The sequence below is a fragment of the Pantherophis guttatus genome, chromosome 4 (assembly GCF_059756535.1).
Source record: "Pantherophis guttatus breed Tessera chromosome 4, ASM5975653v1, whole genome shotgun sequence".
NCBI lineage: Eukaryota > Metazoa > Chordata > Lepidosauria > Squamata > Colubridae > Pantherophis > Pantherophis guttatus.
This window is the reverse complement of record NC_142066.1, coordinates 126,089,193-126,095,881: the sequence shown is the minus strand read 5'-3', so window position 1 is coordinate 126,095,881 and position 6,689 is coordinate 126,089,193. Positions and strand designations below refer to the sequence as shown.

The following is a 6,689-nucleotide window of genomic DNA, read 5'->3' as shown; positions in this document are numbered from 1 at the left end:
AATCAATTACTCAATCAATCAATATGTATGGCCACCCTTCTCCGCAAGCAACTCTTAAAAGTAAATTAAAACAAATTTCTATTATAAAGAAAAATACACAACAACTGATGATGATGTCATAATTTATGGTTGTTAGCACAACCAGGAGGCAGACCCTTCATGCACTCAGAGCCCCAGGCCCAGACAGGTCTTTGGCCTTACAGAAGATCAACAATGATAGGATGAATTTGATCTCTGGATAGAGAATAGTTCATAGGACAGATACTATGGCAGAAAAGGCTCTATGGAGCATGCCCATCTTGCTGGATCAGCTTGAACAGGTAAAAACAACTGGTAAAAGAAGTCCCTTGGGTAAATTTTCCTCTGTACTGTGCTCAAAGTATGGAACTCTCTGTCATGCATCATATGTGAGATTTTCTGAATCAGAATAATTATTTCTGGAGGGGAAAACAATTGAGCTGGATCTATTAATGATTGTGATGGCAAAAATAATTTAATTTGAACAAAACAGAAATCTGATCTATCCTATCACTCACATATCATACTGGATTACATATTGCATTTAGTGTCTATCCCGTCTTTAGTTTTTACAACTTTAGGCAGCACACCTAATAATCTTATCTGATTTTTCCCCCTACAACTCTGTGAGGTGGGCTGTGACAGACTGACTGCTCCAAAGTCCAGCTTGCTTTGATGCCTGGCTCATATCAAATCACAGGCTCATATTTTGATGTGTACCATTTTTTAAAAAATTTATTTTTATATGCTGCCCTTCTCCGGAGATTCAGGGCGGCTTACAATGCGTTAAGCAATAGCCTTCATACTTTGTATATTTTATACAAAGTCAGCTTATTGCCCCCACAAACCGGGTCCTCATTTTACCCACCTTAGAAAGGATGGAAGGCTGAGTCGACCTTGAGCCTGGTGAGAATTGAACTCGCAGTAATTGCAGGCAGCTGGATGTTAAATGCTGCCTTAGTAGGAGGCATTAGCCTCCTACGCCACTCAGGTACCATCTTAACCATTACACTGAATTGGTTCTCAAAAGGTCCAGAATGACCTTTTATACAAAAAGATTTTTTTTTCTTTCTTTTCCTGGCATAAAGCCATCACTGAATACAATTAAATCATTTTAAACATTTGGGACAATGGACTCAGTCTTTTATAAACCTTTTGCCAAAAAGTATCCTATATTAAATGTTATTTCTGCAATATTCTAAATCAAAGTTTTATCTAGAGAAAACACAATTTTTCTCCCTTGGAGCATAGGGGCTAAATTGCTTAACCACATATCTAAGATTAGCAAGTATCACCTTTCCTCTAATATGTCCTTTCTATACATATACAAGTATATCTGCAGGTTATGGTCAAAGAAATCAAAATTGTAGCCATTACAGTGTGATGAAAACACCAGCTATTTTTTATGACCATTACTTGTGCATTGATTGCACAGTCACATCTTGATTTTTTTTTTTTATCATGCCCAGTGAAACCTTGCACATTTATAAGGTTTTTCTCAAAAGAAATTATCTGACTGGAGCTTTCAAGATATTATGTTTTTGCTTCCTGAATTCTGACCAATTGAGATGTCTTCTTCACATTTTAACATGCTATCTACTCATCCTTGAACAGAAATCTATATTGGCATAAATTTTCATATTGTGTTCCCTCGTTCCTATCATCTGTGAGCTACTAAGCACTGACAACCACATGTGAGAGGCACTTTAAAATAGAAATTTTGCCTCCTGGTTTGTGCAGACATCAGTGAATTTTATGACAGAAACTGTTAGAGTTTCCTAATTTGATTTCATTGTATTGCCAGAACATCTGAACAAAGTTATTCTGTCCTATTTTAAACTGCTTTAGGGGTCTGGGAATAGAGAAAGGGAATATCTATTCAACCTATTTCTTGAGTGTTTTCAAAACAACCAGGATTATGTGTCATGATTTAGACTATTAAATCAACATTATTAAATGAATATGAACTTTTCTCTGGTTGAAAGATCTATATGAGCCCCTTCCCCATGCTCATTCAGATCAAGCAACTGGTGCATAAATCATCTTCAATAATACCTCTTCAGAACAGAATAACTCCTATTATATTTAAAAGATAGAATTACAAACTAGAAATAGAGCTCTTATGTGTATTGCCTTCTTGACATTGTGAAAAGTTCCATTCTTCTGAGTAATTGTTTCCTTCTTCCTTTTTTGGTTCTCATTTATCTTCTTTCAATGGTTATGGAGCAGAAGTTACAATTCTTTTGTAAAACGAAGTAGCAATGTCTGCTGGAATGGTCATAGATTCCAGGAACCCTTTCTATTCTTAGCTTTTAAGTCTCTGTCTTTTTCTTTATAGTATTGTTTCTTCTTCTGCGATGAGATGAAAAACATTAAATCATACCAAGGTTCTGACCTCTGAAATACTGACAGTGAAAACTGAAAAACTACTGATACTGTTTTGGAAGGTAACCCAACATTTTATAGTTCTGTCTCTTGCCTTCTTCTTAGCATTAGCACAAAAATGTTCAGAAAATTTAATAAAACTATGAAAAAAAAAGGAATAATTTTCTGGGCTTTGGTTATGTGTTCCACATTGCTTTAGAAAGAGACAGTGTGGAAGAACTGGAACTCTCTTTCCAGTTCCAGTTTCCAGAGGATGAGAGAGGGAGGACGAGAGCTCTTTTACACCAGAATGTTGTGAAAAGGGACTAGAGAGACTTTTGTTTCTCATGCTTATATTATCTTTTACTCTTTATTTTTGTTCAGTTTATTGAAAGATTTGTTTTTACTTTTTCAAAATAAAAACCGCTCAGAGTCATTAGGAGTTGGGGACAAATTTAGGATGTACAGTATGTACATATAAATATAAGAGTGGGTAAGCTCCTTGGTAGCTCTTTCCCAAAGATGATATTTTTATTTCAGACTTCAGCAGTATTGACAATTGACAGTCCATTTGAACAATGGCAAAATGATATTTCTAAATTCATATGCCAAAGAAGAAACCTAGAGTTAGGTACAAATTACTTCAAGATGCCAAAGAAATAGGAAGTTTAGGTTTACCAGATTTAACTTGGACTTTGATGCTTCTTGATCTGATTAAAGAGTGTGGGACTCTCCAAATCAAGAGATTACTTGAATTAGATGGCCATAAATTAAGATATGCATGGTATAGTTGCTTATGGTATGACAAGGTTTAGACGAATATTGATTGTAAGAATCATTTTGTTAGATATCTCGTCCTAAAAGTCTGGAATAAATATAAAATAAGATTCTCTATGAAGTATCTCTTTGGGTATCAGCACAAGAAGCTTTTTTCAGAAAAGGAATGATGACGAGCCCAGACTGGTGGACTTATGGTCAAATAATAACTTTCATTCAAGGTTATTATCTCTTAAATCTAAAAAAGGATTAGCATCAGAAGGATGAATCTGTCATTGGTTTACATATGTACAATTGGAAAAAAAAGTTTTAAAATAGATGGGTTTGACTTTGCAAAAATGAATTTGAAATTGTATTGTGTGGTAATGATGAATAAGTCATTGCCAAGGTTATAAACTATTATTAAAATTGAATTTTGAGAACGAACAATTGAAGCAATGTATAATTCAATAGGCAAGATACTTTGGGTATAATATAATGTTTGAACAATGGGGACACATGAGGATGAAGTTTTTAAAAATTACATTGAACTATAACTCAAAAATTTTTTTTAATAAAATTATGTAACATTAATATTTAACATTTGATAAATTGTCAAACATGTATGAAGGTACTTCAAATGTATGTTGGAAATGTAAAAGAAGGAACTTTTTAACAGCTTCATTGGATATGTGCCAAAGCAAAGAAATATTAGGGCAAGTTTCATATTTTAATACAGAAGATTCTTAAAACAAATATAAAATTAAAGCAGATACTTTTCTTCTAGGTTTAATGGACAAAGGACTTGAGAAAAAATGAAACTTTGTTGCAATACCTATTTACAGCAATGAAAATGTTTTATGCACAGAAATGGAAGGATATGTTAATTCCCACAAAGGAAGAATGGTTGGAGAAACTGATTGAATTAGCAGAAATGGCCAAACTTTCAGATTTACTAATTCAACAATGTTTGTTGTTTTTATAGAAATGACTGGAGGCTAAAACATATGAAGAACGGTTGCAGGAACTGGGTATGTCTAGTTTAATGAAAAGGACTAGGGGAGACATGATAGCAGTGTTCCAATATCTCAGGGGTCGCCACAAAGAAGAGGGAGTCAAGCTATTCTCCAAAGCAATGAGTGGAAACGAATCAAGGAGAGAAGCAAGTGTCTACTGATCATGCTGTATATGTTCACTGGTATATCGGTATCCTAGACCATAGAAAGTGTTCATCTACCTTGAAAATGTCTACTGTACTGGATTTGAATGTGTGTTGCTTGCCTGCCCCGGTTGTTTGCTTGGCCTGATTAATTAACTCAAATACAGAAATGATGTTTCAAGCTCCATTTCTCACCAAAGGAATTTTGACTGAGGTATAAATGGAAAGAAGTTAGAAATATCCTTCTCACTGGAGAGAAATTAAAGAAAAAAAGTCTCTCCAAGTCCATCCCAAGAAGTAATGTGTCAGCTATTTTAGCTACACAATCTATGTGTAGCTACACAGCTATGCACACCAGTAATATGATACCTCCTTCTTATTCATTTAATATATTTGTTATTGTTCAAGGCAATGGAAGTACTAGACAATTTTTAGAAGGATGTTAGAAAATAAGAGGCCTATTACCTTTACATTTTATGCATTGCTTGCTCTCTGGTGTTTGTCAAGACAAATAGACTTGCCTACTGTGAGTGACTCAGAACAGAACCTCCATATCAATCACCTACCTAGCTCTACATAAATTCTGTAGGGCATTCAGGACATTTTGCTGTCTATGAATATTTTAGACAAGAAGAATCCCTGAAAGCTTTCCAATGCATTAAGATGGGAAAGTGGGACTTGGGCCTTGTTTTATAGCTGTTTGCCAAAATGCTATTACTATTACAGCTCTTTGGTGAATGTGTGTTTCCTTGCAAAATAACTAACAGCATGGTTGAATACTGCCAGCTCCATTCTTCACAAACAAATGGGAAACAATAATACTTAATCTTTTAATGCTACATGAACTATACCAAAGAAAATAGGACAATGTATAGAACATTTTCATATAAAAGTAATCTTTAAAAAATATAGAAGAAACAAGGAATGGATTTATTTCTGAGTTGGCCATTCCACTAGGCCAAACAGGACCTAAATATCATTACTCATCATGATTAAAAATTCCAGTAATAAGGATGGGAGCTCTCCAATTAGTGGGGGAGGGGGCACTTTATCTGATATAAGCAATAAAAAGAATTTCAAGAACACACAATGTTCTATTATTAAATACACAAAAAAAGGAAAAATACTGAATAGACTGATAATCCACCCAGAAAAACTGTTAATACACACTAATCCTATCCCAGAAAACCATTTTTTAACCTCCCTGCATATGTCCATCACTGAACTTGAGATGTCCTTTATTGTTTCTGTACATGCTTTAACGATCAATGGCCCACTGTTTTCATAAAAGTTGCATATGGCAGAGAATGATAGACACTGCTTTCTGTTTTGTAAATTTCCTTGATATAGTATATAATATAGACCAGTGGTGGGATTCAATTTTTTTAACAATCGGTTCTGTGGGCGTGGCTTAGTTGGGGGTGTGGCTTGGTGGTCATGTGACTGGGTGGGTGTGGCTAGCTGGTCATGTGACTGGGTAGGCATGGTTAGCTAATCATGTGACTGGGTGGGCGTGTCTATGTGCATAGGGACTACTCAGAGGGCTGAAAAAAGTCATTTCTGACTGATCCTCGCACTTTTGACCATTCCTCACACTTAGGACTATCCTCACATTTATGCCCATTGCGGCATTCTTAACAACTGTGTCAATCATTTCACCACTACTTCTCTTCACCACGGTGACAAGATAGAGCGCAAAACGTAAAATGTGAGGACAGTCATAAGTTCAAGGACTGGTCAAAAGTACGAGGACCAGTCAAAAATAATTTTTTCAGTCCTCTGAATAGTCCATATGCACAAAGGGACTACCCAGAGGGCTGAATAAAGTCATTTCTGAGTGGTCCTCGCACTTTTGACCGGTCCTCGCACTTATGACCATCCTCACATTTATGTCCGTTGCGGCATTCTTAACAACTGTGTCAATCATTTCACCACTACTTCTCTTCACCATGGTGACAAGATAGGGCGCAAAACGTAAAATGTGAGGACAGTCGTAAGTTCAAGGACTGGTCAAAAGTGTGAGGACCGGTCAAAAATAACTTTTTCAGCCCTCTGAGTAGTCCATATGCACATAGGGACTACCCAGAGGGCTGAAAAGAGTGATTTCTGACAGGTCCTCGCACTTTTGACCGGTCATTATTTATGCCATCATTTATCTTCTAGTCCAGACATCTCCAACCTTGGCAACTTTAAGCCTGGCAGACTTCAATTCCCAGAATTCCCCAGCCAGCTATGCTGGCTAGAGAATTCTGGGAGTTGAAGTCCACAAGTTTTAAAGCTGCCAAGTTTGAGGACCTCTGAGCTAGGGCTTTGGGGCCAGCCTTTTGGGGAGGGGGTCCCATTCGGAGAGACCCCCTGCCTCTCAGGAAGCATCAGGCCCAGGTAGAGAAAG

At 36.4% G+C, this 6,689-nt stretch overlaps 1 long non-coding RNA gene across 1 annotated transcript; it reads left to right on the top strand.

Annotated features, from left to right (window-relative positions):
- The first annotated feature begins 236 nt into the window (after positions 1-236).
- Positions 237-5,825, top strand: LOC117655202 (uncharacterized). Its single transcript, XR_004588587.3, has 3 exons — positions 237-320; positions 2,357-2,465; positions 4,124-5,825. It is a non-coding gene; the product is annotated as an uncharacterized LOC117655202 (long non-coding RNA).
- Positions 5,826-6,689: the final 864 nt, after the last annotated feature.